Source organism: Adelges cooleyi, unplaced genomic scaffold, assembly GCF_023614345.1.
Source record: "Adelges cooleyi isolate 19-005CV unplaced genomic scaffold, UGA_ACOO_1.1 ACOO_flye_CR_arks_rails_tigmint_CR_PRNA_574, whole genome shotgun sequence".
NCBI classification, from domain to species: Eukaryota; Metazoa; Arthropoda; class Insecta; order Hemiptera; family Adelgidae; genus Adelges; species Adelges cooleyi.
The window spans coordinates 10,275,124-10,281,781 of NW_026096268.1; the positions used below are offsets into that span (position 1 = coordinate 10,275,124).

General features: G+C 27.6%; 2 long non-coding RNA genes across 2 annotated transcripts; both read left to right on the forward strand.

Moving 5' to 3' along the window:
• Positions 1 to 1,908: 1,908 nt before the first annotated feature.
• LOC126843650 (uncharacterized) lies at positions 1,909 to 4,341 on the forward strand. The gene is made up of 4 exons (XR_007686457.1): positions 1,909 to 2,013; positions 3,032 to 3,061; positions 3,753 to 3,773; positions 4,312 to 4,341. It is a non-coding gene; the product is annotated as an uncharacterized LOC126843650 (long non-coding RNA).
• Positions 4,342 to 4,567: 226 nt separating this feature from the next.
• On the forward strand, positions 4,568 to 6,342 carry LOC126843615 (uncharacterized). Its single transcript, XR_007686452.1, has 4 exons — positions 4,568 to 4,608; positions 5,246 to 5,278; positions 5,558 to 5,671; positions 6,267 to 6,342. It is a non-coding gene; the product is annotated as an uncharacterized LOC126843615 (long non-coding RNA).
• The last annotated feature ends 316 nt before the right edge of the window (positions 6,343 to 6,658 follow it).

Here is a 6,658-nt window from a genome sequence, read left to right on the forward strand (position 1 = left end):
TAAAACTAGATAATTTATTTTACACACGTTTAAAGTTAGCAAACAATAATTTGATTTGTAAAATTTGTTGGATTAGTTAACGCTAAAGTTGGTGGACCGCCGCCGAAGCATGGACAAGGTCAGTAAAGACTGTAGATTTATTAAACTACAGGTAAACTATTGTTTACCTAATGTAGAAATCAAAAGACACCTAACCTGACTTTTTTATGATATACTGAAACTTATTGGAAACTAATGAATATATCAAGATATGTGAAATGTAGTAATAGCTTTTCTTACTCAATCACGCTTTATCTTCCATCCTATATTTTAAACCCTAAAAAAATTAAAGTAACAATTCCAAACTGTTTCAAAATGTTCAGAAAATGTTTCTTTTTTGGATAAATGTTTAAGGTTACCAAATCGAAAAATCTTGTAACAATTATTATTATTATAATTATCGTTTAATAATATTATGTTATATTAAACAATAGGTATAAATAATTACAGTTTAAAACAAATCCTACATTTTCTGATTAATAATTTTCTATGTAATTTTAAATATTTTTTTTAATAATCAAATTACTTGAATACATGTTTTAATAGCCTACCCTGACTGGTTGACCGATATTAAACTAAACTCGTATGAAGTGCGAGAAGTTGCAATTGATGTAAATATTTATGTATTATTAATTTTATATTATTAAACTTAGTGTGATTCCACGTGATTGTAAACATAAAAGCCCGCATATAAATACCTAGTGTATATTTCTGGTAAAAATTGTTTTAGCTAAAAAAATGTTATACAAATAATTGGCATATTGAATTATCAAATATAATTTTTATCGTTAAATAAAAAGTATATAACTATATATCTTTTTTTCAGTTGCAGGAATAATATCGTAGAGTCATGAAAATGTCCAGCTTCTACACTATAATCATCATTAAACTGTGAAAAAATATTAAAAAACTAAAATTTAATTAGATTACAATAAACAAAGAATATATAGCAAATTTAAAGAGATTGATTTTTTATTGATTATACCTATTAATGTTTCGTTTAGTGTTTCTTTCGTTTATTATATTACAATTAAGCAATATATGGAAAGCGTATTGCCTATAGTCGGCTACAAAATGGCAGTTGTACAGTTATTGTTTTGTGCGTGATATTTATTGTTTTTTCTCTAAATTTTTAAATATTTAACAGAGTTATCATCACCAAACCTAATATTTCAATGATTTATCAAATTTATCAATTTATTGATTTGAGTATCACTAAACAATAATATATTCGACAATTCGTCTAATAACAAAAATGTTTATTGCAAACGAAATGTTTGCTTTATGACACATGGTTTTTTAAAAACGTCAATTGGTTTGTTATTTTACAAAAAAACCTTGCTTTTTGCGGCCTACTTTAATAAAACTGTTTCCATATTGACGTTGAAACACTTGCTAAATAATGTATAATGTATGTTGTTATACATTTTTCGTCCAACTTTACAGATTTTTACAGAATAACAAACGTTCTTCTATACATAATGCAAAAATCGCTATTTTTTTAGCTATCATTGTCTTGGAAACTCCTCACACGATTTTTGAAATATGTATTGTTTTGTTAGGGTAAAACTAACATAGTCTTTTATGTTATACTTTAACAAAACAGTTTTTCACTGTATAACTTGAGGTTCTTTATCTTACAACATTACAGATTTTTTAGACAATACATAACCAAAATTGTTTATTGCTAACAACATTTTCGCTCCGTATCACAGGCGTCTTAGAAACATATATTGTTTTGTTATTGACAAATAACATTGCCGTTTGCGTCATACTTTAATACAACTGTTTCTACATGATCTGAATAACACTTGCTAAAATATAATGTATGTTATGATCATTTAGGTTCTCCTCTGTACATTTTGAGGTTTTCGATCGTACAATTTACAGTTTTTTCAGAATAAAAAAAATTGTATTCATACAATATGAAAAAAATTGCCATTTTTTGTATAGCAGTCTGTATAACATCTTTGGGTAAGTTTTATTTGTATTTAATATTATTATTATTTATTACATTACAAAAGTTCTTTAATACATGCAATTCTCATTATCTTAGAAATTACTTTGGGTAATTATTATTTGTATTTTTGTTCATTTACAAAGTATAAACGGTATAACATCTGTAAATATGTATTAAGGATTTGTTTAAAGTAGCAAATTTTTTGTTGATAATTGTAACACTATGAAACTATAGTCTATTTTGCATGAGTGCCATACTTTTAGAAAAATTTATGATTTTGTTATTGTACAAATAACATTGCCTTATGAGTAATACTTAAATAAAACCGTATGTTATGATCATATAAGTTTTCCTCTGTAAATTTTTAGATTTTCTATCGTACAATTTTATACATTTTTTTTCAGAATAGCAATTGTTCTTTAATACATTATGCAAAAATTGCCATTTTTTTATAATTGTTTTTTTTTTTGAACCATTTGATGATTATCCAAATTGAACCAAATATTATAATTATAATTTTATAAAATTTTGAACGTTAACCGAAATTGTCTATTGCTGAAAAAATGTTGGCTCCATCTCACATGTTTATTTGCAATATGTATTGTATTGTTATTGTAAAAAAAAAAAAAATTGTCTTTTATGTTATACTTTAATACAACTGTTTCTACAAGGTCTAAATAACACTTAACAATGACGCTAAACAATGTATGTTACGTACGTTATGTTTCATTGTTTATTTTGAGGTTCTTTATCGTAGAATTTTACAAATTTTTTAAGAATAACAAATGTTCTTTAATACATTATGCACAAAATTGCTATTTTTTTTTTGTGATTGTCATTATTTTGGAATCTTCTTTGGGTAATTTTTATATGTATTTTCTTGCAATAAATTCTCAGGCTGACTACCCAAAGTTAACCAAACACTAGAATAATCATGTTTATTTGTATCTAGTTATTACACATAATTATATTCTACTCACAAAATTATTTATGCGAGTACAATTGTATATTAATACCTAATTTTTGGTTTAGTCACACAAGGTCGGCCATATCCACAAGGTGGTAAGTAACAAAAAAATGTCAACGTCGTGTCATTTGTATGTAAATTTTAGTTTCTATGTGGAGCAGAGATGCTATTGGTTTAACAATGATGTGGCCTTTTTTTTGTCTGTATACACTGTAACTTTTTTAACACTGGAGCAATTCCTTTGAGTAGCAACTCTATAAATCACAAATTTCATATTTTAATTTTTGGGGATTTAGGCGTAATTTTAGGACTATTTGTAAATACAGCACCTCAAATTAATACTTTCTAACTTTGCTGGTTTACATTGTGCTTGGTTTGGACTGTACTGGCTTAAAATTACTAACAACTGATTCGCATCAAAACGTTTATTCGAAAGTGATTTTATCACTTCCAGATTTAAAAATTCCTCTAAACCCGTGACCTGTCCCCACTAGCCCTGACCTCACTGTACTGGCTGTTTTTAAATATCTTATAAATTTGTATAGCTTTATTGTATAACATTATCGCGTAGTTTTGTAGGTCTTGAAAATGTTTAGTGTATTACACACCATTAAAACTAAAAATATATTTGATAAGTATAATGATATTTTTTCAATGAAATGATGAATCGAGATAAATACTGAAACATGACAAAAATTATACCTATTTTGATTTTTTCTTATACTATTGACAATACAATGATATTAGCAAAAAGTAATTTGTTTGTATTATAATATGTTGGAATAGGTGATAAGCCGGAGGTCAAAGGTCAGTATAGACTACTGAGTTATTATAACTACGTTGTTATGTATACAGGGTATCCCACAAAGATGTAAAAAATGAAATACATTTTGTTCTAAAGTATGTTTTTTTAAATTTTCGTTATATTTTTTCTATTAAATTCAACATAGCAATATTTGAATAAGAATAGATTTCTGAGAGTTCAGCCTGTCCGATAACCAACTTTAAATAGTTACTTTGTAAGTTATAAAACGTTAACTATAGACTATAAGTAAGATTCTTTGGAAATGTCAATTTTATCAACAATGATTTTCTGAATTTTGACTTAGTATAATATATTATTACAATGTAAAATGGCAATCATATATTAAAAATAATTTTTTTTATGAAAAGATGCACAAGATTAGGACTAAAAAATGATAACTCAATTTATAAAATCAAAAGACACGATAGGGTAGTAGCTAACCTGAAATGTGGCCTGTGTCTGTATCGTTTTAAATTGTATAGATAATTTGACACTTATGTTTGCAAACAATAATTTTTTTTTGTTCTTATGTTGGTATAGGTGAGAGTGATTCGAAGAAATCAAAAGACAAAATAGGTCGGTACCTAATCTAATATTTTGATGAAATACTAAAATTTTTAAAAAAGTAACTAGGAACGTGGCCAGTTATGTCTTGAATACTTCAATATTTATTTATTTTTTTGAATGTATAAGCTGCACTATAAAAACAAAGTTTATATTAAAAACCATAATACCATTTTACATAAACTTAAAGCTGTCGGCAAACGATAATACGGTTTGTATAATTTTTTTAATTAGATGACGCTAATGTGGACGGTCAGCGGCCGGAAGACGCAGGTTAGTTAAATCTATAGATTTAGTAGTTTAGCTAATGTAGAAATCAAATGATACTATACAACGTTGTCAGTACTTAAATTAACGTGATATTTTGATGATATACTAAAATATTCGGCAAGTGACTTATGTGAAACGATTTCAGTTTTTAATCAAATAATTTATTTTAAAAGTAGTTTTTACTTTTTAGTGGACATTTTTTTATTTGGTGGAAAGTAACTAATAAAAATTACTATAGAAAAAATTAAACAGCAGGAACAGTGGGATGTAGTAGTTTTTTTTTTAGTCAGCCGCAGTCCTCTTTTCATGCCGTATTTTAAAGATTTATTAAATTTTTAATGTATTATCCTGACCAAAGTTATTGTAAATCGCGTAGTGAATTATGTCTCTAAAACCATTTATATTTTAACGTTGGAAAATAATAATTTGTTTTATATAATTTGTTAATGAAACACCGGAAAATGTTGCGCAAGATCATATAGAGCCAGTTAATAATTATATTGGAAACAAATGTATTTAGACCTATTTGTTCTGATCGATATTTTCCATGTGTAAATAAGTCAATAAATACATTTATGTCAAGTATAATCTAATCAATATTATATAATGAACACCTAAAATGGTTTATTATTGTTTTTAGTTTGTGTCAAATGTGGGAAAACTATATCATCAGGTATGAGTTTTCATCACATTTTACTATGTTCCTTTAATTGAGAGTTTTCAACGTGAAGTACTTTATTAATCATTTTATTAGGTTTGCGCAATAATCTAATTTAAATAAAACAATGAATTTTGTTTACATAATTGAGCGTTTATATTTATTATAAAAATTATTTATCTTGGACATGTGAAATATCTTGGTAATATATTTTAAAATGTTTTAACGTTAAAAGTTCTCTAATGTAATAATTAATACTGCAACAAATTAAATGTATTATAATGTTTACTACAGCGGCAGAATCCGTGGGAAAAGGTTTTTGTGGTTTCATGCGTTGCTGGATTGGGGATGCAAATAAACATCTGCATTGTCCATCCCATAGGTTTAATTGTACCTAGTGGATATTAGGTATTATTATATTACTATAATTATTATTATTATTGTTAGGTATTAATATGGTTATAGGTTGGTCCTTTTTTTTCGAGCCAAAAGTAAAAATCGACTTGTTTACTTTGTCGTGAAGTTTATATTTTTTATTTATTTAATGGCGATTAAAGCATCTATAAATAGGTAGAAGAAAGGTCTGTCGATTGATGTATATTTCAAGTTAAAGTCGTCGTAACACGGAATGTCCATGATCATATTATCACGGCCGTGTGCAATTTTGACAGCTCTTCAATTGATAGACAATGGCTTCTCGTTGAAATAGAAAAAAATATAGAAATTCAAAAAATATAGACGAATATTTTTTAACAATTTGAAGCCTTTCGGGAAGGATCTCAATTTATAAAAATAAAAAAAATTACCGACACACATTATTCATTCCAAAGAGATTTTATGATAAGACAAAAAAAAAATTGTATGCATAAAATCATGTTTCTTTTAAAAGTGTTTTTTTCTGTAGATTTAAAGGATATTTTTTTAAAGTCATCATATAAATAAACTTTATTTGCCCTATAAAATGATTATATATATATATATATATGTGTTTTTTTTATTACAGAAAGGATCCGACTTTGGTACAAAAATATTCCAGTTTTTTATGAATAAATACAATATAATGTTCTATTTGAATTGTGTACATTTTTACTAAATAAAAATGATATATTTTACAATTATATTATAATACTAGAGCTCCGCTCTAGCTGGGGGCTCCGCCCCCAGGCCCCCGAGTCGGGCGGGTAGGTCACAGATTCCCGGTACTGTACCCGGCTACGCCGGGCACGCTCACGTCCCCTCGCTGCAAAGTATTTTCGGGGAGGTCACAGATTCCGAGGGGGGTGCCCGGCTGCGCCGGCCACGGTATGTGGAAGTCAGTGCACAGCGGTTCCTAGGGGGGTGCCCGGCTGCGCCGGCCACGGTGTCGAGCCATCGCAATACGTCTTAAAGGAATGC